Genomic DNA, 26,959 nt, shown 5'->3' on the forward strand with positions numbered 1-26,959 from the left:
GGGTGCTTTTTGCTTGGGTACAGCTGTTACACATACTGCTGTTTCTGGCTAGAAATACAAATCAGAAGCTAGGAATGTAAACATATGTAACAAAGGGACCTAAAGAAGCTGAAGGACCTTCACCACTCTATCCTCCGGTTTTTCCGACTTTGGGGAGGTCTAGGTGGGAGAAAGGTCATGTGCTATAGGTTTGTACAGAGACTAGAGAAATAATGCTAGAGCAGTGTGTATGTGAAAATACAGCTGATTTTTGTTCACAGCATATAATAGGAGTCTATAGTTAACAGGCTGGGAACTAAATATAAGACACCTTCTTATTGTATGGCTTCTATGGATGTAGTGAACATGAAATATGAAAATTATTACTTCAAATGATGCAGAGGTCTCTGAGGCAACCTGTCATTTGCCTGGCAAGAGGAAACACCTTACACTTTTTCCTGGCATAGAAGGGGAATATAGAGTAAGCTCTATAAGACTAGTCTAGCAATAAAACTCATTGCTCAGATTTTCCTTCCTGCATTTCCCCCCCTTCCTCTGGTGCCCAGGGCTTTAATGATGCCATTTTGTCAAAATTTCCTTCCCTAGTGTAGCCTTTATTTGTTTGTTGTTCAATTGAGAATCAGAAGCCATGAGGTTTAGATTACTTAGACAATGACACCTGATGTTTTCTGAGCTAGCATAATGCTGAAGCCCCACTAGACCCTAGCAGCTGATCAGGAGTACCAGGTCCACTTCTGGGCACCATATTTTGAGAAGAGGAAGTTGACACACCCAGGGAAGAGCAACCAGGATCATGAGGAGTTGGGAAATCAAGGGTTGCGATACTGCCATTTTGTTCATGCAACAGACTTCCATTTGTGCAACAAAACGTCCCCGCTGCTCTCCCCTTCAGACCCCACACCCTTAAAAACTACTACAGTTGATTGGAGGAATTTATGTGCAACCGATTTTGGGGCCACAGGGGAGAAAAAAGGAAAAGGAAGTCCCACTGCAGAAGTGGAAACTGCTCACATAGCCCTGGATGCAACTAGGGTTGCCAGACTCAATAGTGGACAGGACTTCTGTGCCTTTAATTGTTTAATTTCCAAGCAAAGGGTCTGCTGGTTTCTCTTTAAGGTTTCCAGACTCAAAAGATAGCAGGGCAATTAAAGGCACAGAAGTCCTGTCCACTATTGAGTCTGGCAACCCTAGATGCAACTCCAAGAAACAGTTGAAAGAGGAAACAGTGCATCGCCTGAGGAGGAAAATAAGGGGAGACATGCTACCTGTCTTCAAATTTCTGAAGGGCTGCCATGCAGAAGATGGAACAGACTTGCTCTCTGTTGCTCCAGAGGGAAAGACAAGAACCAATGGGTGGAAATGGCAAAGGAGTAGATTTTGGTGAAAGGGTCAGGGGACCTTTCCCATGACAAGTGCTTTTTGACAGTGGAAAAGATGTTGGGTAGATAGATAGATAGATAGATAGATAGATAGATAGATAGATAGATACTTTATTGCCATCGTACATAGTACAATGAAATTGAATGCCATCCCATAAAAACAAAACAGAAACACAATTACAGCCACACATACATACACACCCATCACAACTCCCCAAGATCATATTATTTAGTTACAGCATTTAACTAAATAAATAATATGATCTTGGGGAGTTGTGATGGATGCTGGATGCATCCAGTCTGTAGAGGGCAGACAGGAAAATGCACTTTTTGGTTTCCCACTAAACACCTAAGCCCTGCCCCTTCTTGTTCAGTTATGCTCTTCCCCCTCTCTCTTGCACGAGGGTGCAATGAAACTAGCTTCAGTCATAGCTTCCATCCTTGTGAATATGAAGTAACTGTAAGTAAAGAACCTTTTTTTCCCTTTACCAATAGTGGGATGTGTGAAAAAGAGACAGAACAGGTGGTGGTGGGACTTCCAAGCTTTTAAACTCATATACATACAAGCCAGCCAATTTTATTTTAAAAACTTAACTACAGACTGCTTTGAAAGATGGTGAGCTCTCCTTGGTTGCAGGTATTTAAGTTGAGGCTGAATGGCCGTCTGGCAAGGGATGCTGAAATTGCATGTTGCCTTGCAGATTCTGCATAGATGACCTCCAAGGCCTCTTTCAACTCTACAGTTCTATGAATATATGCTTCTGTCATGTGCTTTTAAAACAATGATAAGCCTGGCCCAGCAGCAATAGCAGCAGCTCAAAGTCCACTAGGGAAAGCAGTGCTAGAAGTGTACATTCCTTTATTAGAATTGACAGCATTTTCCTTGATCATGGCCATGCCATCCCATTACTGTGTCTTTGTCCGAAAATCCTGTTTCATGCAGGAATTGCTAAGTGGAATTCTGTGGACTAGGAAGAACAAGCAGTCAGAATAAATTATCCTGATGATCTCTTCTCGCTTTAATCTAGGTATCTCTATGTGACTACACTCTCAGAATGCACCAATTCCAGACTTAATGGGTAGACATGTTTTACTTCTGCCATGAAGTGGCCACCATGAAGGGAACTGCAATGGAATGATGGCAAGGGGGCGGAGGTGACCTAGTGACTTTGGGGCATATCTGCATTATTGTAGTGAAATAAATATGCATGTAGAATTTCCTGAGTGATGTTTGCAAAATGTTACAAGCATTTTGAGACCCACATTATTTTATTTGGTCTTATTTAGCACTGGAGCAGCAAATGCATTAAAAAACAACAGAGCATGCATATTGTCATTAGGCAGTGGTGTGTTAACTATAGGACAGCCTGGAGGCATACATTTACATGCATAGAAATGGGTCCACAGTCACTCCCCATCCTGAATCAATAGCAGCATCGTCTCATGGATGGAACAGGTGTATATGGCATCAAATCCTGATCCCTGTGTGAACTCAAGACCAAACTCTGACATGCACACTTTTAAAAAACAAACAAGCAAAGCCAGCACTGCAGGTGCAGAAGCCAGATTAGATCCACTATTTGGGGGAAGGGAGTTAATTTCTGAGTACCTGTGGTCCTCCAGATGTTCCTGTGCTACAGCTCCCATCACTCCCAACCACTGGTCACGATGGCTGGAACTGATCACTAATCTCTAGGTGGCCACAGGTTCCCCACATCTGGGTTAACATCAGGTCTAGTTTAGCCCTCAGATACACACACGGCACTCACACAAGAAGGACTCCAGTTCATTTGAACAAAGCTCTGTGTGAGTGTAGCAATGCACACACAATCATCTACTTGCTTTGTTATAATGGGGTGGGCTTCAAGGGTTCCCATACCGCTATGAGAATAATTGAGCTGATGCATAATCAAAATGCCAGAATGTTAGCAGGGTTAGAAATTCCCCTTTGAGAGCAGCATTGGGGAGAATCTCACTTCTAGGGATGTGTATAATTTTAGCATGACCTGCTGCACAAAACATTGAATGCTTGCTGAGTGTTCTTGTTCAAGCATATCACAAAGAAATCCTATTGAGCTTTTGAAGAGAGAAAATATTTGAGGAAAAACTTTGTCTAAGCTGTACCCAACAGAGCTCATCTCTTTGGTATGAGATAGCCGGAAGCAATGTTGGAAACAACAATGCAGGGGGAATTGTTAGAGTTTTCTTCTACATATGTAGGTAGGCCTTTATAAAAGCACAACAAAAGCCACCCATCCTCAACAGAACATTTTGTATTGCTAGGAACATCAGAAGAGTGATCCTGATGTGTCACATCAAAGGTCAGCATCCTGTTCCCACAGTGGCCAACCAGATGCCTACGGGAAGCTCACAAATGGCTCATAAACACAACAGCCCTGCATTGCATTCTTAATATAAGTATTAAATGGTCACAGGGCACATGATGCAGCCATCTTGATGAAGCTAAGCAGGTCGATGGCTGGTCAGTGACTAGATAGAAGTCCACCTGAGAACCTGATGCACACAGAAGGATGGGTAATATCCAACTCAGAAAAGACCCATTGGCAGACATGGCTGGTGAAAAGGCATGACTGCTCCAAGCAATATTTCCTTCTCCTGTCACTTGAAGCATCCATGCGCTCGTTCTGCTTCTCTCTGATTGTAGACCTAAGCTCCAAAATGGAGCAACTGAATGAGCCTAATAACAGCAGGAGGCAGCATATCTTAATCCATTTGTGCATTTCTTTCTTCAGGTGTTCCTAAATTTGAGCACCTGTGTCAAACCTTGCTCCTGCCACAAGGCAAACTATTCTGGTGAAAAATGGGTAGGTGGCAGCCCTTATATACTCCAATACATTCAGAATCCAGAGAAGATTGTGAAATGCAGGCAGATCTTCCAGTTAAAAGAGAGGTCTGGAGGGTGGCAACATGAGAACGGGCCTTCTCTGCAGTGGCTCCCCGTCTGTGGAATGTTCTCCCCAGGGAAGTTCACCTGGCACTTTCATTATACACCTTTAGACACCAGGCAAAAACATTCCTTTTAACTTTGGTTGATTTGATTGACACCCTATGCCCTTTTAAAATGTGGGTTTTGGGGGGGGGGTATTATTGGGTTGTTGTTTTTACTTTGATTATGTATGTTGTCAGGGGACGTCAGAGGACAAGATGGTTGGACAGTGTTCTCGAAGCTATGAACATGAGTTTGACCAAACTGCGGGAGGCAGTGCAAGACAGGAGTGCCTGGCGTTCTATGGTCCATGGGGTCACGAAGAGTCGGACACGACTAAACGACTAAACAACAACAACAACAATGTATGTTGTGGTTTTATATTTTGATTTTGTTCTGTGAACTGCCCTGAGCCCTCCTGCTATAGGGCAGTATATAAATTCAAATACTACTACTACTACTACTACTAATAATAATAATAATAATAATAATAGCAGCATTTTAATCAATTGAACCTGGAAATTCACTTTAGCTTGCATCCTAATATAAGTTAATATGGGAATGTTTCTAATGATAACAATAGTCATAATAATAAGAATAATTCTGCATTCCCTTCTCCCTAGCAGCTTCCACAGCTCATCTAGTGTCATAGTGGTCTGGGGTTGTAGGGGTTGAAGACCTGTCACTATTTCTACAGCAGAGTCCCTGTCCCCAGCGCTCTAGAGAGCCAGTGTGGTGTAGTGGTTAAGAGCAGTGGACTCATAATCTGGTGAACCGGGTTTGATTCCCCGCTCCTCCACATGCAGCTGCTGGGTGACCTTGGGCTAGTCACACTTCTCTGAAGTCTCTCAGCCTCACTCACCTCACAGGGTGTTTGTTGTGGGGGAGGAAGGGAAAGGAGATTGTTAGCCACTTTGAGACTCCTTAAGGGGAGTGAAAGGTGGAACATCAAGTCCAAACTCCTCCTCCTCCTCCTCCTCCTCCTCCTCCTCCTCCTCCTCCTCCTCCTTCTTCTTCTTCTTCTTCTTCTTCTTCTTCTTCTTCTTCTTCTTCTTCTTCTTCTTCTTCTTCTTCTTCTTCTTCTTCAGCCACCAATCCAGCATGCAAGGGGAGCTGTTTAGCCACTGAATGCTAAGCATTTAGAAACACTGAAAACACTAAGTGCTTCAGTTTCAAGGGAATGGTGTGCAAGTTCTGCTACATACAATGAAATTTCACAGAGAACACAATTTAAGTCACTCCTTGGAGCACCCATGTATGTGCACAGAAAACAGTAGATCTATCTGAAAGGCAACATGTGGAGATCTGCATTAATTGTTGCAGTGCATCCCTAATTATTTTTATTGTATGAATGTTTTATCTTAACGGGGGGGGGGATGATTGTAAGGGTGAGTGGTTTGGACTGTCATTTAGGACTCCTGGCCCCATCCCACGTTGTTCAGGAAGGCCACCCAGAGCAGTGTTTCGGAGGTCACAGGCAACTGCAGAGAGAGGAGGGAATGTTAAATCTGAAGCGGAAGGTTAAGAAGCACCTTATTAATGAGATTGCTGCTATTGGAAATGAAGAGCAGAGAGACAGCTCCTCACCACCACTATGGTAATCTTAGACCAGATTTTAAAAGATGTCAGCAAGCAAAGCAACTTATGAACGTATTGCTTTGCTTCCCATGACTAATTCAAAGGTCCCTGAAATAAACAGAACTTGTTCAGCTTGTTATCCGCAGGGGGGAAAGGTGTTGTGTGAAGTTCCTGAGACTCTGGTTCAAAAACTTTTCATAAGCACCGAAAATTCACTGAAGATAAGAGGGAGAATGAATGACCCAGAAAACAGGATGGAGAATAAGAGAGGGGGGAGAAATACAATGGGTCTGAAGAAAAGCATTTATAAAGAGGGATTCTATTGCAGAAAGAAATTCCTGCCAGTTTGATACCAAGCAGTACCATAGTCACAACTAATTACGGGGCGGGGGATTCAGTTTGTATCACATTCAAAGCCAAATTCATCAAATTCATAGTTTCTGAAATAATATGAGAACCGAAGCAGGGCCATCCTTTGAAATTATCACTTATCCAAATTTTGTAATTCAGCTCTTGAACCAACCACTGTTTACCAAAATACATATATTAAGAAAAAGTGTGCTTTAAATAGATCTATTAGTGAAAATAGCAGGGGGGAATCATTATATTAGGAGAAACTGCTTGCATAAATGTGTTTATTGGGAGAATTTCCATGAGGATTTTAAAAAAGAAAATCTGCAAATTGCTGCAGAAAGGCAGAGAACCAAATTTAAGATTTGAGAGAACAAAAATAGTCAGTTTTATCCATCTCTACTCACCACTGGGGGAAAACAGAGAGCCTTCTTACTTTGACTCTAATGTTGCTTGTAACAGACATCAAAAACTTAATAGGAAAGCAGAATCACAAACCATAAAATAGTATATAGTTTTGCAGCAGCAGTAAAATAAAAAGCAAGGAGACTGGGAAAGAGAAGTTACTGTATGTAGGAGGCTGCCCTACTGCAAGGCTTTTCTATGCAAAGAGGGATGGTGGCAAGGAAACTTAAGCCCAGAGGTAGTCAATGTTGCAGATTTCTGTTGCTGGTTGGACTACAACTCCAATAAGCCCCAACAGGCATGGCCAACGATCTAGGATGATGGGAGCTGTAGTCCAACAATATCTGGCAAGCAACACTTTGGCCACCCTTGCTTTAGGCCAGGCATCCCCAAACTTTGGCCCTCCAGATGTTTTGGACCACAATTCCCATCTTCCCCAACCACTGGTCCTGTTAGCTAGGGATCATGGGAGTTGTAGGCCAAAACATCTGGAGGGCCGCAGTTTGGGGGTGCCTGCTTTAGGCGGCTCTCAGATGACAGGATGAGGGAGACCACAAGTTTGCTTTGATCATGGTGGTCATGCAGTTTTATTACAATAAGTAAAGCAATTTTCACACATTTGGCCAACTTCGCAAGTTTAAATTATTAAAATTCTCAAATATTGCTGTGACAAGCTCACTGTGTGGGATTTTCTGTGGGTATACAGATGATGATGATGATGATGATATGGCTGTGTGTTCAAGACTGCAAGGCTAGAAAGGGTTGTATGCACCAGCTAGGCTACAATCCATGGCTACGGGCTGCACTTGACTTGGTGAGTCACCAGCTGTGTAGACCTGCAGCAGAGGAATAGCTGAGATCATGAGAGGCCACTATCCTCCCTTCATACAATGTGGTTCCCACCTGTGTGCTCTGGGAATTAGTTTTCACATTTGTGAAGCAAAGGTGCTTAAATCTGTCAGGATTCTATGTGATAAGAATTTTAACACAGATTTCTCCCTGTCCAACCTTTGCAACGAAGAACTTTATACCCGTTTTGACATACACCAGATCCTCCTGAGAAGACCTGCCTGCCAAGAGAAGAAATGGCACATGAGGAAATACATCTTAAAGACATTTAGACAGGAGAGACTTTGGAATCTGAAACAGTAAACACAGTTGCTGAGCTCCACCGATCAGGTGGTGCTCTGGAAAATGTAAAAGACATTTTTTAATTTTTTTTTAAAAAAACCCAAAAACCATAAATCATGCAAGTAAATAATTAAAAAGGAAGAGTGTTTGTTTGTCCTTGTTTGACCAGATGCAGAGGTTTCTGGATGTTTGGGACTATCTGGCAGGAAACCATGTGTTAGAAAAGGCCGACAAGTGTCTGTTATGCAAAAAAGACTCTTGCAATATTCAAGGAACTCTTCAACATATCGAAGTTGACAGTACCTTGAAATGAATCCATAATGCTGAAATCCCAGCCAGATAGGAACCATTCCTGTCTCCAACCTCCCGTCCCACCACCCCTCCCCCAACCCAGTTACCTGCCTCAGCAATTCTGAAGGTCAGGAGTCGGCGCTGAGGTAGATTTTGTTCTTCCATGGCCACCCTCCTTAATGGGTGCTTTGTATCAACAGTGCTTTACTCATTTATTTTGTGAAAAGATGCCCCTTTCAACCAATTGGTTCCCAGGGTTGTTGTTGTTGTTTAGTCGTTTAGTCGTGTCCGACTCTTCATGACCCCATGGACCATAGCACGCCAGGCACTCCTGTCTTGCACTGCCTCCCGCAGTTTGGTCAAACTCATGTTCGTAGCTTCGAGAACACTGTCCAACCATCTTGTCCTCTGTCGTCCCCTTCTCCTAGTGCCCTCAATCTTTCCCAACATCAGGGTCTTTTCCGAGGATTCTTCTCTTCTCATGAGGTGGCCAAAGTATTGGAGCCTCAGCTTCACGATCTGTCCTTCCAGGGAGCACTCAGGGCTGATTTCCTTAAGAATGGATAGGTTTGATCTTCTTGCAGTCCATGGGACTCTCAAGAGTCTCCTCCAGCACCATAATTCAAAAGCATCAATTCTTCGGCGATCAGCCTTCTTTATGGTCCAGCTCTCACTTCCATACATCACTACTGGGAAAACCATAGCTTTAACTATAGGGTAGTTCCCAACAAGCGTAAGAAGAGCCCTGCCAGATTGGGCCAAAGGCCCATCTAGCCCAGCATCCTGCTCTCACAGAGAGAAGTATCCAGATAAGTAATAAGTACAAAATAAGACCAGCTGTTAAAAGCATCTGATTGAAGCAATTAGAGCTTGGAGCTTAAAGGGCTCGGCTGGAAAGAACACAACAAGATGCCTTATGCCAACTTGGGTCAGTGGTCATCTAGCTCAGTATTGTTGGAACTTGCTATCCAGGGTTTCAGAGGTTTTCCCCAGTTCTATCTTGAGATCCCATTGATCCACTATGGTTTTAAACTAAGTGGCATAGCTGTACAGGGATTCAGACAGCAGTCTTTCCCAGACCTATCCAGAGATGTCAAGGATTGACCACAGAACCTTCTGTATGCAAGGTATGTGATTTAACAGTGAGTTACAGTCTCTCCCTTGCTTGGCCCTCACAAAATACCCAGTAGGTGCCAAGCAAGCCATCCAGGGGAGGGAGTGCCATAAACTTGATGGATGGTGCCCGTATTGTCAAGATGGCCTTGACTTTAGTTACTGGGAGCTAGCGGTGTACAAATCTGTCAATTTTGATTTCTCTCAAGTTCTCATCTCTCCAATATTACATTCAGTTCTCCACATTTACCCAGCAAAAGAGAGAGAGAGAAATTCTCATGAAAATTCCTCAGCATTTCAGGATTATTTTTTCCTAATCAACACCTTTCTGTTCCCACGTTTGACTTTCACTGGCATTTTTTTCAATGCATTTGTGCATGCCATTTTTACTAATGTATGCATTTTTGGCACACTATTTGCATTATAAATATTGGTTGGTTGGAGAGCTGCATTGCAAAGTTCACAAAAGTGCAAATTTCAAAGGATTACTGCACTGCGGTTTGTGTATTTGTTTGAGAAGTGTGAATTAGATTGTTTTCATGAAAATGCAAACAAAATTTAAATTTTCCACCTTCAATCAAGAACATGGTGCAACCAAACTAAATATTTTTCCATCATCATCATCATGGGGGGAAAGATCTTGAGAAAATATTAAACTTACTGGTGGTATTGCCAAAAGCAGAACTAGCCATGAAGGTAGAAATTGAACCAAGTAATGCCCCATTTGCTTCTGGCACTATTGATTGACACAACATCATCTACTGGAGTAATCAGACTCTACGTCCTAGAGCATCCAGGAAATGAGCAAAACCAGGCAACTGCAGGCTTGTACGTATGCAGAGAAACTCACACCTCTTAGCAGCTTTGTATCTTGCGACTGAATTTTGATGTCCAGATTCAAAATGTCTGGCAGAGTTTCAAACTCTGAACTGAGAAATAATCTCATAATTGCTTGTTCAATGTCAGAAGTTGCAAGGAATGATAATCATAGCATAAACAGATCTATACAGATGCTTTTGGGGGTAAAATAATAATAATGCAAACGTAATGGTGATGATGACTTGTTCCATAGGCCCATGAGAATTGGAATCCAACTTCAACTGGAGGGTCACTCATTCTCCATTCTTGATATCAACCTTTATTATTACTCTTAAAGCAGTCAGGTCAAGTTAATGTAGCGCTACTCTATTATACACTCTACTTTTAGAATTTTAGTTTAGGTATGCATGTTTCTGTGTGCTGCTCTGGTTCGCCAGAAGTGGCTTTGTCATGCTGGCCACATGACCTGGAAGCTGTACGCCGGCTGCCTCGGCACAATAGAGCGAGATGAGCACCACAACCCCAGAGTCGGTCACGACTGGACCTAATGGTCAGGGGTCCCTTTACCTTTACCTTTACCTTTATGCACCTAAAAATGTGATATTTGAATGTGGAAAAGATACATTTGTAAACACACATGTCATGATCAAATCTATATCTGTGGCATAAGTAATTGTTTAGACCTCACGCATGAGATAGCCTATATTTCAATGTCGTTCATTCAGAGGTTAGGCAAGCAACAGTGACAGGCAGCTGTTAACACAAAAGCAGAGGGTGACCTCCCATTATTGTACTTATGTGACAATGACATCCTTTTGTTCCATGGCCTCATCCAGTGTCATGGAGTCGTGCATGATTACAAGTGGGAATCTACAACAAATTGCTATAGTATAGGCCCAGAAATGCTCTTGTATGCTCAAGTGGCTCATGAACCTTCTGGCTGTGTTTGGGGATTTCAGGGGAAAACCCTCAGGAGTGGGGGGGGGGAAGGAAATATGGCATTTCCCCCCTTTCCTATCATCCTGAAACTGTCCCCCATTGTGCTATACAGGTGGCAACCATTTTAGCTGCGTCCAATTGATGTGTGATGATGGCCGACGCATGGGTCCATTTGGACCCAGAAGAAGGCTGAATGGGGGCTGAACGGGCATAGGATGGGGCAAAACAGTGCAGAGTGCAGTTATACATATTCTGCCAAGGTGCACAGGGGCCAGGAACAGAACCCACGTGCGAAATGGTCGCCAGCTATATAGCAGTAAAGGGCTCCTGACCCTGAACCTAGCAAAAGGAGTTTCCAGGGGGTGAGAAAGGGGGGGGAAATGTTCTTTTCTCTTTCTACGTATCCTGAAACTTCCCCAGAGTTTGGGGGTAAGAGAATTTCTAAACTCCTAATGCACACACTCCTGTTCCTATATCACCTCTATGTTATACTAGGAGTTCAAGCAAGCCAATACTCTATTTTTCCTCTACCTTTTCCTTTCATTTTATTCTGTTCTCAGTTCAGCTGACATCTTCAGCTGTCTGTGAATTAGCTGCTCTCAACATTCCATAGGCATTGGAAGTCCCTGAGCACAGATATTTATTGAACCATTGGGTTTTTTAAAGAAATCTTTTAAATTTACAAACTAGCATAATTCCACATACCTAGGGAGTATGAAAAAGGCAGTAACTTATTTTGGGGTGACCCTGTTTTATTCCCAAACCATTTCATTTCTAATAACTTAGCTACAGTATTTCAGCTATTTCAACTTAGCTGTTTCCAGTTCTGGGCACCACAATTTAAGAAAGATATTGACAAGCTGGCATATGTGCAGAGGAGGGCGACCAAGATGATAAAGGGTCTGGTAACCAAGCCTTATGAGGAACGACTGAGGGAGTTGGTTGTGTTTAGCCTGGAAAAGAAGACAGTGAGAGGAGATATGATAACCATATACAAATAAAGGGCTGTCACATGGAAGATGGAGAAAGCTTGTTTTCTTCTCCGGAGGATAGAACCCAAACCAATGGATTCAAGTTTCAAGAAAGGAGATCAAAATCAGAAATAATTTTCTGATAGTAAGAGCTGTTCAACAGTGGAACGGACTCTGCCATTCTTCTTTCTCATCTTTGAAACAAATAATGTGTTGATGTGCATCTCCCTGCCTCTGCCCTCACCAGCTAATACAGTGGTACCTCGGTTTACAAACACAATTGGTTCCGGGAGTCTGTACTTAACCTGAAGCGAACTTTCCCATTGAAAGTAATGGAAAGTGGATTAATCTGTTCCAGACGGGTTCGCGGAGTACTCAACCTGAAGCTTACTTAACCCGAGGTATGAGTGTAATTGGTTCCGGAAGTCCGTACTTAACCTGAAGTGAACTTTCCCATTGAAAGTAATGGAAAGTGGATTGATCCGTTCCAGACAGGTCCGCGGAGTACTTAAACTGAAAATACTCAAACCGAGACGTACTTAAACTGAGGTATGACTGTACAGTGGTACCTCGGTTTACAAACACAATTGGTTCCGGGAGTCTGTACTTAACCTGAAGCATACTTAACCTGAAGCGAACTTTCCCATTGAAAGTAATGGAAAGTGGATTAATCCGTTCCAGACGGTCCAGGGAGTACTTAACTAAAGCATACTTAACCTGAAGCAAACCTTCCCATTGAAAGTAATGGAAAGTGGATTAATCCGTTCCAGACGGTCCAGGGAGTACTTAACTAAAGCATACTTAACCTGAAGCAAACTTTCCCATTGAAAGTAATGGAAAGTGGATTAATCCGTTCCAGACGGGTCCGCAGAGTACTTAAACTGAAAATACTCAAACCAAGGCGTACTTAAATCGAGGTATGACTGTAATGGGAATGGGGCAGGGACTGGGGTGATATCACATATATGAGTTAGATGTCAAGAAGGGCCATAACTCATTGGTAGAGCATCTGCTTTGCATGCAGAAGGTCCCAGGTTCAACCCTGGCATCTCTAGGTAGGGCTAGGAATTTCTCCTTGCCTGAACACTGGAGTACCACTGCCAGTCAAAGCTGAGTTAAGACAACGGGTCTGACTCAGTATGAGGCAGCTTCCTATGTTCCTTTGGTACAAAGAAAAGAGAAACAAGAGACAGCATCTCTTATGCCTGGTTTGACAAAGCAAAATACAAAAACAGAACCATGTTTTTGAGCACACATATATCATACCTGTATGCCCATCACAAAGGCCATATTAACTTTAGCTCCCTGTTAATTGTAGATTTCCTTGCAAAACCAGGTTTGTTTCTGTGTAACGTGCGAAAGAGCTCCAAGGGGATGGAGTTTAGGATCTGTCTGCAAATAAGTAAAAAAACCAGAATACATTCCTAATTATTTTTTCCCCGGCTTTCCATTCTGCATGAGCTAATCAAGATTGCCTCCCCTGACCATTAAAATCAATGAGATATTCACAGCAGCTTTACACAAATTTATGCCAGGGTGATGTGAAAAATTAAATTAGAGAAAACGTGCACAGGCAGCTGTCATCAATGCAGAACAGTTGTGTATATTTCCTCTTTCTATGTGGAAATCCAACAGAGACTAAAGCATCATTTTCTAGTTTCAGTCACTTTTTTTGCCCAGCAGGAAATGTTAAATGTGTATATTGGGAAAAGTCTGCACTTCCAAGTAAACATACAGAAAACTAAATAAGAAAGACAAACTGCAGAAGTGAATGGGCTGGACACAGATGCTGAGGATTAAAAAGAAACCTTGGAGATTTCTGGTCCAGAGTAAGGCTATTTTTTCTGGTCACAAAAACTATATATATATATATATATATATATATATATATATATATATATATATATATATAAGAACCATATAAAACTCTTTTTTAAAATTAAAAAAAATTGCATTTTGATCTATTGTCCAAATGATCCGAACTTTATTGCCAAATGCCTACGTTTTTATGTGCTTAAACACAATGAGTTATGGAAATCTTAAAACAATGGAATGGTCCTTTTTATTGCTTTCATTTTGTTCAAAGTAACAACTCCTTTTTTTGCTAAGTTGAAACTTTCTTCTTTCTCTCCATTTTATGGACTTGCAAAAATGTCTCTTCTGTTTTCAACCCTCTACATATGCATGTCATAAATACCACGGCAAGATCCAATGCTTGTGGATAGTCCCCTCTCACACAGACCTTTTTTCTCAAGGAACATTTTTATGGTTAGTGAGATTTGGCAACCTCTTCCTTAGAACCTGCTCTGACAAGATAGGCTTCAAATTCCTTGAATCAGATCCAAGCATGTGGATTCCCAGTCCCCACACTCTGTGGGAGACCTTGGCCTGTCAGTCACGTAGTGGAGTTTATAAATCTGCTGGCACTCTAGGTAATAGAAATGAAGGGTGTGTCATGGGTGGCCTATCAGTCATGCTCCTCCATCCCAATTACACTCTGCCTCTTAACATGTTTAAGGCTCCAGTTTGGAAGAAGTCTGCAAATGATGAAGTTCCAAGTCTTTCAGGAATCCCCCCCCCCCGCCTTTAAAAACATGTTGCAATCCAAGATGGAAGAGCCAAACTGCCTCTCAATCTTAAAAATAAAATTTAAAAAGCCAATGGTATTTAACAGGTTGTGATCTGAAATTATTTATTTCTATAGGCCCCTAATGGATGTTGATTATCTGCATCACTTCTGGTTCATCCTGAAGGCAGCAAGATCCTAATGATTTTGCCTTATGACTGACCTAGAAATGTCCTACATCAGACAGATTGAGATTCAAGCCACGGCCATCTATTGGGATACGGAAACTGCAGCCCTCCAGTTGTAGCTCCCATCACCCACTACTGTTAGTCATGCTCGCGGGGGCTAATAGGAGTTCTGGAGGGCCACAGACTCAGCATCACTGTATCGGTAGCAAATCACTCTGGGCTATCTGGATTGTACAGTCCGGTTATCTAGTGAATAACATTTTCATAAGAAAATGTAGGATGTTGTCTTACACCAGGCAAGTCTATTTGGCTATCTGCCTCTTAAAGAGATATAAGTTAACCCAAACTTTCCTTGACTCTGGGTCCTAATTCTTAACTTCTTTTTTCCTTTTGTGCCTTGCTCAGTTTTGTTTATGACATATCACTTTTCTCTTCTTTTATTTAGCTTTCAATTGAATGTTGTTGCATTCTTATATGAAATCACCTTTTTTTAAAAAAAGAAAATGTTGTTAATTTTTGGCAAGCTGCTTTGAGATTTATTTTTTATATTAGGCAGAAAGTGGTGCTATAAATAAGGGACCCAGGTGGCGCTGTGGGTTAAACCACAGAGTCTAGGGCTTGCTGATCAGAAGGTCGGCGGTTCGAATCCCTGCAATGGGGTGAGCTCCCGTTGCTCAGTCCCAGCTCCTGCCCACCTAGCAGTTCGAAAGCACATCAAAGTGCAAGTAGATAAATAGGGACCGCTCCGGCGGGAAGGTAAACGGCGTTTCCGCGCGCTGCTCTGGTTTGCCAGAAGCAGCTTTGTCATGCTGGCCACATGACCCGGAAGCTGTCTGCGGACAAACGCCGGCTCCCTCGGCCTATAGAGCGAGATGAGCGCCGAAACCCCAGAGTCGGACACGACTGGACCTGATGGTCAGGGGTCCCTTTACCTTTACCTTTAGTGCTATAAATAAAGTAGGATTGTCAGATTTCAGAGAGTGAAAATCCAGACACAAAAGTTGGTGAGCTTTCTTAGGCAAAGTTGTTGAAATCGGCTCTTCCAATAAGGTTTGGACTTTTCAGTGATTTCCTCCCGGGCACGGTTCCTGATGGGGACATATGGCAACTCTAAAATAAAGTCTCATCAGCGCTATACTTTTAAGGCTGTATCATGCCACTTTATCATGGCTTCCCCCAAAGAATCTTGGGAGCTATGGTTTGTTAAGGGTGCTGAGAGTTATTAGGAGACCCATTTTCCCCTTGCAGAACTCCAGTTTTCAGATTGATTTAACAGTCAATCCCTGTTTCCAGGGTACTCATTATCTCACAAGTCATATGCTGAAAGACCTCAGTGTTTCTGTTGAGTCTGGGTTTTGATTTTTGCAGGTTTTCTTGTATTTTCTCATTCTACCACCCCAACCCAAAAATGCATACTTTCACATAATAGTAGTGTTGGATTTGTGGTACAATGCACAAGATAAGATAAGACAACAAAAATGAGCAAAGTCGCCAGGTTGGACCACATAAGTGCTCAGGACAGAACATGGGAAACGAACGTTTGCAAGCTCGTAGAAAATGCTGTAATGAGAATGTACAGTGCTACTTGAACTTCCAGAATAAAGATTACAAAACACCACAAATGAGCAATGGAAACCCTGTGGTGGGGCTTGTTGCATATGGTCCAGGTCCAGTTTTGAAATTACAGAATCATAGAATCATAGAGTTGGAAGAGACCACAAGGGCCATCCAGTCCAACCCCCTGCCAAGCAGGAAACACCATCAAAGCATTCCTGACGTATGGCTGTCAAGCCTCTGCTTAAAGACCTCCAAAGAAGGAGACTCCACCACACTCCTTGGTAGCAAATTCCACTGCCGAACAGCTCTTACTGTCAGGAAGTTCTTCCTAATGTTTAGGTGGAATCTTCTTTCTTGTAGTTTGAATCCATTGCTCCGTGTCCGCTTCTCTGGGGCAGCAGAAAACAACCTTTCTCCCTCCTCTATATGACATCCTTAGGTCTGAAGTAAGTGAAGTGAATGGATAGGTGATAGACAGACAGACAGACAGACAGACAGACAGACAGATGATAGATAGATAGATAGATAGATGATAGCTAGCTAGTTAGAGATAGATATAGTGGTCCCTTGACTTACAAATTACTCAACATGCGTAGGTTTCGACTTACGAACGGGACAAATGGCCGCATGCTTATGGATTTTTCTACATCCGAACGGAAACCGTTGGCAGTTTTAAATGTGGTTTCCTCAACTTACGAATTTTAACATGCGGTTTCCTCGGCTTATGAATTTTTCCGAATATTTTTTTCCCTATGGGAAACCGCGTTTCGACTTCTGAACTTTTCGACCTACGAATGTGCATTCGGAACACATTAAGTTCGTAAGTTGAGGGACCACTGTAGATAGATAGATGATAGATAGATAGATGATAGATAGATAGATGATAGATAGATAGATAGATAGATAGATAGATAGATAGATAGATAGATGATAGATGATAGATAGCTGTGTGCACTAGAGTTGTCTGAACAGTGAGGCGTTTCAGGAGTACAGCGGTAACTGAATATTGCTTTTTGAAATATTTTGTCTGTTTACAAATATACAGGCTGTGCATAGGTGGAGGCACAGCTTTTACACTCCAAAAGGTAGTCGCTACTCCCACGTCAGAACTCCAGGAGAACAGCAAGCACCCTAGGGTCCTTTTACCGAGTCAAAACTGGCTTTCTCAGCTTCTGACTCAAAACTACAGTCAACAAATGAATTACAGGAATGTTGGGTGGGAGGGGGAAAGAAGGGAAAGAAAGGCATGCCTTTTTCAGAAAGATGGTCTAATAATTAATTCCCATGGCACCATATCACCTCTATTTGCTTAACAAAGGAATGAGCTTAGCCAACCAGATTTCACTATTTAAACCATTCTTCTCTTGGCCAGACCCACACTGAGCTAGAAGGGACCCTGTAGACCACTCACTCCACCCCCCTAATCTCATAATACTATGAACTGGGTACAATCACTGGGTTACCATGCAAGTTCCAAGACTTAGAAAGTAGATTATTTGGATGAGCCTCTAGGAATACAGTATGTTCAAGATGTAGTAGATGTTCTCTATGTATAAACCATGTATTACTTCTCAAAATGAGAAAGAAACCCTGAGTTCTGAGCATGGAATATAGATCCTCCCATTTAGACTACCCAGTGTATTACATTGCAGTTAAGTAATGTTGTCTGGTGCCCTTGAGTGACCTATGTGGAAGTAATCTGTGGGCAAAGATCGAGGATAATGGGTTGCCTTCTTTAAAAAGCTAAACTGCTCAGTCACTCTGACTTTGAGAGATTGGCTAGGGTCACAGCCCAGTTAAGAGGAGGGAAGGAGGGGGAATTTGTTCAGACATGGCCCCAACATGTCATAGAACTTAGTTTATGCTCAATCATTGGATACCATTTGAGCTCACTCGCTTTCTGAATACACTAGATTGGCTTGAAAACCAAGGTTTGATATAGTGAGCACATATGGGCGGAGTGGGGAACTCCCCAGCAACATCCTCTTTCCCTAGACTATGCCCCTCAACAGCCTTGGGTCACATCCTCAAGTGTTTTTGTGTTGTATTCTTGAACTCTGATGCCTCTTCTTCCTTGCCTAGATGTGAGAAGGAGTGTGTGTGAAAAAACTACTGTATCTTACTGAAAAAAGGACATAGGGAACTACCTGTCATAGGGAGTTAGGCCAATGTTCCATCTAGGGTCCTATCTGAATATTCTGAGGATTGAACCAGGAACCTTTTGCATGCAAACTCAGTGAGCTACAACCCTTCCTCTGCATAAAGCTTGCTTATTGAGCATGTGAATCTTGCCTGGCTTCTGGGATGGCATAGTAGATCTCTTTGTGAATCCAGACAGGCTTTGCCCTGGAAATTCAAGCCTGTCTCTCTCTCCACAGGTTGCTGTCTCAAATTCTAGCTATTGCTTAGTTACCTAGAGCTTCTTCAATGTGATGCTGTGAAGACTTCTGGATTTACTTGGGTACCTGGGAATTCTAGTCAAACGTGTGTGCCCTTGTCTTCATTCCCAGGACTCTGGGACTGAGTCCTTCCAGCATGTCCCCAACAATTTATTGTTTGTCATATTGCTTGCGCTCCTGACTTTTCTTCAACAAAATGGAACAATATAGGGACTTGTCCTATTTTGCCTTCATCACAACCCTGTGAGGTAGGTCAGACTGAATAATACTGACTGACCAAAGTTCAACAAGTAAATTTCATGGCTAAGCAAGAATGTGCTGCACTGGCTTTAGAAATGTTGTGGGGAACGGCAACAGCGCAGCTCAAGCCAAAGGGTTAATCTTGTGTTTCCAAACGGCTGGCAAACTCCATGTACACATTCTACTCTGAGAATGCTGGAAACAACTAATTGCAGGCTAATTTGTGTTTCTGGAGAAATGACTCACACAGACCCCAAAAGCGGAATCTTCCAAGATTCCATTACTACACAACCTGGATGCAACAGAAGAATGTCCAACTGTGCCGAGATGTTGTTGAGGAATAAAACACTCCTCCCCATCATTGCCAAAAGCCCATCTTTCATAACTGGCTGGTGGGAAGAATAAACTTTGTGCGGGAAGGAGTTGGGAGGCTTTGAGGCATCTCTGGAGCCTTATAAACTGACATGACTGTTTATAATATTCCTAAGTGCCTTTGGGTGGTGAAATAGCTGTTTGGTTTTGGTTTCCAATTCTTAACCGATGAGAGGAGGCTCTCAAAGGGGATTTCCCACCCGCTACCCCCATATTCATTATACAGTGCCCTTTTACCCAGGGCTGAGCCACCCATGAGGAAAAGGGAGGCAAATGCACCAGGCAGCAGGATCCACAGGGACAGCAGACCCGACTTCCAAGGAATGCATCGCCCACTGCTGCTGCTGTGGTAAGAGCAATGGCTGCAGCACACTTCTTGGATGCTGGATCTGCCCCTTTTTCAGCAGTTCCCCTACCCCATGCCCTAGGAGGAGGAGGAGACCAGTAGTGCCTCCTATTTGCCAAGAGGCTGCTGTGCAATGTCACCTCCACAGCGGCCTCTCAGTGAACAAAAAGCACTGGTCTTTCCCCCACCCCTAGGGAGGAAATGGTGGGGGCTGCCCTATGGGTTTTCCTGGGCTCTGCACTCACCTGGCATAATTCAGAGTGGGACTCTTTCTCGCCCATGATGACCTCTGATTCCCATCTGATTTGATCCCAATGTAGATCTTCAATCCCCTCTTGTTCCTGATGTAGATGTTCACTCACCCCCTCTTCCCTGGTGGGGGACGACGTGCGTGTGTCATTTTGTGGTTCACCTCAGGTGCCAAAATGGATTGGGCCGGTTGTGCATTTACAAATAGTATTTATGCTTTGCACAACACCTAAAAATAATCCCCACCTTTGCAAATAGGGACTGCCTAGCTACTTTTGATTTCTATTTTCCACCTGTCAAGGAGCTTGGCTGTTGTTTAACCCAAGGATAGAGATGGCACCTAAAGGAACCATATTTGAATGTTTTTTTACTTCTTTCCCTATTCCATTTTAAGATTGTGACCAGATGCAGATTCCATGATTTCAGCATCAGCCTCAAAAAATCTCCCCCCCACTGTTTTGTTTATCGTCTGGTGTCGTCCAGATGTCTTGGACTATGGTTCCATTGCTGGCTGGAGCTGGTGGGAGTTGTCCAAAATATCTGGAGGGCACCCAGATTGACAGATCTAGATCAGCTTTTGCCAACCTGGTGCCCCAGCCAGCGGATTTTTGACTCAGTCAGAATCAGCATGGCAGATGTTTTTCACTACAATTCACCTAGCCCCAGCCAGCATGGGGCACTGTTGGCAAAGACAGGTCTCGTATGATGCAGTGTTCTGGAGAACTCAAAACCTTGTTCATTATCTTGTGATATTTTGGGTGGCATGAATTGATGCTTTTGAATTATGGTGCTGGAGGAGACTCTTGAGAGTCCCATGGACTGCAAGAAGATCAAACCTATCCATTCTGAAGGAAATCAGCCCTGAGTGCTCCCTGGAAGGACAGATCGTGAAGCTGAGGCTCCAATACTTTGGCCACCTCATGAGAAGAGAAGAATCCTTGGAAAAGACCCTGATGTTGGGAAAGATGGAGGGCACTAGGAGAAGGGGACGTCAGAGGACAAGATGGTTGGACAGTGTTCTCGAAGCTACGAACATGAGTTTGACCAAACTGCGGGAGGCAGTGCAAGACAGGAGTGCCTGGCGTGCTATGGTCCATGGGGTCACGAAGAGTCGGACACGACTAAACGACTAAACAACAACAACAAACAACAATACACATATTGCCCTAATACAGATTTTGAAATGTTTCTTACGGGCCAATACAGATGACATTCCTTTTTGTGTAATATTTGTAGTAACCGAATTCTTTGTGATTGTGCTATTGTGCCTCGGTTTCTCAAATTACAGATTTATTCTTCTCTCCCCTGGTTTTTTTTCTTCTCTTTCTTGATTGGCTTTGACGTTTTTTTATTTGGCTTCGACTTGATTTTATTCCTCTCATGATCTCTTACCTCTGAACTGCATCTACCCAGGTTAGTTAAGCATATCCCCTTAGCAGTTTACAGGTAGGTAGCCGTGTTGGTCTGACACAGTCAGAATAAAAATAAAAAATCTTTCCAGTAGCACCTTAGAGACCAACTAAGTTTGTCATAGGTATGAGCTTTCATGTGCATGCACACTTCTTCAGACACTTCTTCAGATACACACTTCCTTAGCAGTGATTGAGAAATTGGGTGCTCCAAGGATTAAGACTGACCCTGACAAATTGGGAAATGGATGAGGAACAGTGGTGGGGAAATTTGGGATCCTTTTGATACAAGTGGCAAATGGCATGGGAAGGCTGAGGTTATAAGATCTGCTTTCCAATACGTCAGCCATTGTGACACATGTGCCAATAGCTTGTGGCCACTAAGGGGCAATTAAGTTAAACCTAAGGAGGAAATAATTAAAACGCCAATTCTGAAATCATCTTTTGTGAGCATAAGCATAATAAGACAATGGAACACATTACCAAGGATGCTGTACAGCTTGCTTTGCTGACATTACTTTTTAAAAAACAAAAGTCTGGAGAAATATATCCGAGGTATAATTTAGGGCAGAAATTTGCCAATTTCTGGCTGTACGTTGTCAAGCTCTGCTACGGAGATCTAGTCCACTTTAAATCCCCTCTTCTGCGGACGAAATAGAATGCAGTATCACACTCAGTTCAGTTCATTGGCAGGGTCAGCTGAGGAGAAATCCTTCACCTCAACTCCTGTATTCTGTCCACCTGTTAACATCCCTTGACCTTTGGAGATGTACTTTCAGCAAGACTTGAAAGGATGCAAAATTACCAGTATCCGGGCTGATTTCACCCCATATTCTGAAGCAGGCATGACACCCTCTGCTGACATGGAGCGTGGTCTAGAAGGCAGATGGATAAAACAGGAGTTTCTTGGCCAATGAGAGGCTAATGCCCAACCAGAACAGCTGACAAGAGTGCAAAAAATGTGCCATTTTACATGAGGTTTAGTATTCTCTTCCCCCTTATGGGCTACGTCAGTTGTGCTGAGTGGAATTCCCCAACAGTTCCACCAGGAAGAATAATACATTCCGTAGAAGGGTGCAGGGAGTTGGCACATCAGAATCTCTTCCTGCCTGCAAATCAGTAGAGCAGCCTTTCCTTACAGATTCATCTGTGAAAATTGCCTCTTTTCCTGTCAACCATGAGGACTCTCATCCAAGGTCTTATTCCCCACTTGGGGAATGTAATGTATCTTCTTAAAATGCATTACTTTAAGCACTCTTGCATGTGCATGTTTATCACTTTATGATCACATTTATGATGTGTGACAGAGCCATCACAGATCAAACTTCACAAGATTCATTCAATTTCCAGCCATACATTTTCATCACCATCAAAAGGAAACTGGTGGGCAATCAAGCAGTAGGAGATAAATCAATTGACAGGAACATACATGTGTGAGCATCTTACATGTTCCCCATCAGGCACTGCCAGCAGCAGCAACAAAAAACAATTCAGGGTTCTACAGATGCTCACTTCTGCAAGAAGCCAGGGCTTGTTTCTTCAAAAATACCAGAGCACATCATATTAGGATGGAAGCCATCATCCAGACTTTGTCATCTTCACTCTTTATGACATTGATTCTCTAAGAGCTGCCTTCTTTCTGTTTCTCATAATATTCCACTGGTGGACAGAGCTACTTTCTCATAGTTTCATTATAACATAAAACCAGATGCCTCAATCAGAAGCCAACCAGTTCATGACTAACAAGCCTTCTGTATAATTTTATTCAACATCTGTTGAAGAGAAGGTGTTGCACATTACTCCAGATGAGGTAGCATTGTAATTGGGGATAAGATACTAAAGCCAAGATTGCAAATGGCCTTTCTCATCCCAGATTATTAGCCAATAACATTAACACATTTAAAGAGAGAGAAAAACCATGGTTGCATTACTCAGCATTCCAACAAAGGAAATTATTGACAAAGAGTGAAAAGGAGACACAGAATGTTTTGGCCAATCGCCCTCTTAATTTGAGCTGCATTGGTAAAGGATGAATTGATTAATGTCCTATGAGTAACAACCTATTGTCTGGCCACATTAAACCAACTTCTATATCCTGGATCTTCATGGAAGCTTTAATGACTTTTAACTGACAAAAACTGAATTTTCTCGGAAAGCTGCACACATTAAAATGTTGAAAGCTAAAAGTTGTTGACCTGCTGAAGGAAACCTCACATCGATCTCTCTATTCAAGTTCCCAGCAGTATAATAAGTTTTCAAAAGTGGAAACAGCATACATATCATGCAGAGAAGGCTTTGTGATCTTTGACTTAAAATAAAATTCATACCAGTAAAGCAAATAAAAACTGTTTCTGGGGCTGCAATTCAATGGACACTTACTTAGGACATTTTCGCTGTGATCAGTGATATCTACTTCAGAGTAGGGGTTGAGCCAAAATTCATTATGTTTGTATTTTAAAACAAACCTACACATTTTTATTTCCCAGACAAACAAGTAAACCCAATTCTGAATTCTGCAAGTCATTCTTGAAGCAAGGAACGTGTACGAAAAATGTATATTTTAGAGGAAAGTCCACACAAATGTATACATTAGTGAAAACGTGAAAATGAACATACATAAATCCATTCTGTTAGGTGGAAATTTCTTGGCAGAATGTATTGTACATTAAAAAAATGTGAATAAAAATGTCTATAATGAATGGATATGAAAATGCATGCACCATTTCATGTGAAAATAAAAATCACATATGCACAAATGAGGTAAATGGAACTTAAGATTTGAAAGATAAAGAACTTAGAGAAACTGAAATTAACTTCGGAGTAAAGCAAGGATAGGCATGACCTGCAACTGTAAATATCCATGTAAATCAGGAGTGCGGAGAACCTTTGGCCCTCCAGATGCTGCTGAAATAAAACTCCAATCAGCCCAAGGAAGTATGGTCAATGTCCAGGGGTTATAGGATTTGTAGTTCAGCAACATCTATGGGGCCAAAGTTTTCCCATCCCTGACAAGGGCGTAGCCAGGATCAAAACTAGGGGGGGGCAAGCCATGATCATTCAGGGGCGGGGCCACAAAGTGGGAACGTGGGCGGGGCTACAAGGCCAGCTGGCCTGACGACATCGTGGTGGCGGCAGCGGCGGCAGCGGCCACCTTGTGCTTCTGGGGCTGGCAACGGCGGCGGCTACCCTGCTTGGCTGGAGAGGACGGGAGGGTCGGGCAGGCAAGAGGGGGTGACAGGGTGGGCGAGGGCAAGGCAAGGCACGGCCGCAGTCACGACGGCTCCGAGGCGTTGCTGCATATCAGCATAATATTTCAACCATGTTGTGGGTTCAAGCCCCACCTTAGGAAAAAATTCCTGCATTGCAGGGGGTTGGACTAGATGACCCTTGTGGTCCCTTCCGACTACAATTCTATGATTCTATTGATATATTGCCATAGCATATGCATCATTCTGCTTTCTTGAATTGTCCTACTCCTAGGCATAGCAGCCAACTCCTAGAGGCCTAGGTGCCTCCCCCCCCCCAAATACTAGTAAATACCGTATGTGAAAGAGTCATCCCCCCCATGTTGATGGGCTTTCTATGTGGGGCTTATCTGCCCCCCCCCAGTATTTTATTAAGGATGGAAGAGGGAAGGAAGGAAGGAAGAAATAGAGAGAGGGATAACTCATATTTGTGGGTGCCTCTGGGTGACGCTGTGAAGCTGGAACTCTGCAGCAAGAGGATGGGAGGGTCGGGCAGGGGAGAGGGGGTGGCAGGGCAGGTGAGGGCGAGGCAAGACAGGGCCGCAGTCTCGATGGCTCCGAGGCGTTGCTGCATATCAGCATAATATTTCAACCATGTTGTGGGTTCAAGCCCCACATTGGGGAAAAATTCCTGCATTGCAGGGGGTTGGACTAGATGACCCTTGTGGTCCCTTCCGACTACAATTCCATGATTCTATTGATATATTACCATAGCATATGCATGATTCTGCTTTCTTGAATTGTCCTAGGCATAGCAGCCAACTCCTAGAGGCCTAGGTGCCTCCCCCCCCAAAAGAAATTACTGGTAAATACTGTATTTTAAAGAGTCCTCCCCCCCCATGTTGATGGGCTTTCTATGTGGGGCTTATCTGCCCCCCCCCCCAGTATTTTATTGAGGATGGAAGAGGGAGGAAAGGAAGGAAGAAATAGAGAGAGGGATAACTCACATTTGTGGGTGCCTCTGGGTGACGCTGTGATGCTAGAACTCTGCAGCAAGAGGAAGATACCGGTACACCTGTACAGGAGCCTTGTAAGCAGCTTTCTCTCTGCTTGATTTACAGCAGGCACGTCCAACAGGTAGATTGTGATCTACCAGTAGATCACTGGATGTCTGTGGTAGATCACTGCTAGATCACTGGCACCCCTAAAAAAAGCTCACCCAAATTTTTCCTCCTCCCTAAAAAAAGCTGAACTATGACCTGAAGCCCTAAACAAAAATGGGCCTCCCTCCCTCCTAAAAGAAGCTCAACAAGTTTGACCTAAACCCTCCAAAACAGGGCTTCCCTTCCTTAAAAAAACTCAACAGCTTTGACCTGAACCCCCCAAAAGGGGGTAGATCACTCCCAGTTTTTAACTCTGTGAGTAGATCAGAGTCTCTTGGGAGGTGGCCACCCCTGATTTACAGTATACAGATGCAGGAGGAGGGGCAGACTGGAACACCAATGCTTTTTATAAACATCACTGTGTCTATCAAAGCTACAGCCCCCCCCTTCTTATTCACTTTCTTTTAGCCTTGCAGGGCCACCTTAGTCAAATTGAATCCTCTGCACCCTCATTAAATCGCCAATAGAACTGTTAATGCGATCCCTGAATGCCCATTAACAACTCCCACTGAATAACAATAGGGTGAATAGGGTGGACCTTGCCTGAAGGGATATTCTGCTCCATTGTCTTAACTGCTTAAGTACTGGTAGCCACTTTGCTTTATTTATTTGATGTGTTTTTGTTACAGCTGTGTTCCCGCCCCCAGCAAGTGGAGAGCTGCTCTTGCTAAAGCAAAGCTCTTTCCACTTCAGTTTTTAGAGGGGCAAAGTATTGGTTATGGTCTGTAAAATACAATAATTTTTTGCTTCTGGGGGGGGCAGCTGCCCCCTCCTCCCCCCCTGTCTACACCCATGATCCCTGATGTAACCTAAGCAAAGTAGGAGGAGGTTATTACCTAAGAAATAATGTTACGTAAGCCACCTAATTGGGACGCGGGTGGCACTGTGGGTTAAACCACAAAGACTAGGGCTTGCTGATCAGAAGGTCGGCGGTTCGCTGCGACGGGGTGAGCTCCTGTTGTTCGGTCCCAGCTCCTGCCCACCTAGCAGTTCAAAAGCACGTCAAAGTGCAAGCGGGAAGGTAAACGGCGTTTCCATGCGCTGCTCTGGTTCGTCAGAAGTGGCTTTGTCATGCTGGCCACATGACCTAGAAGCTGTACGCCGGATCCCTCAGCCAATAATGCGAGATGAGCGCCGCAACCCCAGGGTTGGTCAGGGGACCTAATGGTCAGGGGTCCCTTTACCTTTACCTTTAAGCCACCTAATTGCTCCCAAGTATTTGGTTACAGGGAACCAGGCAGAGGGCATTTCTTGTTAGTCGTGCCTGCCCTATGGGACACCCTCTCATCAGATGTCAATGAAATAAACATCTATCTGACTTTGAAGAAACATCTGAAGGCAGCCCTGTACAGGGAGGTTTT

Source organism: Zootoca vivipara, chromosome 7, assembly GCF_965207765.1.
Source record: "Zootoca vivipara chromosome 7, rZooViv2.hap1.1, whole genome shotgun sequence".
Lineage (NCBI taxonomy): Eukaryota > Metazoa > Chordata > Lepidosauria > Squamata > Lacertidae > Zootoca > Zootoca vivipara.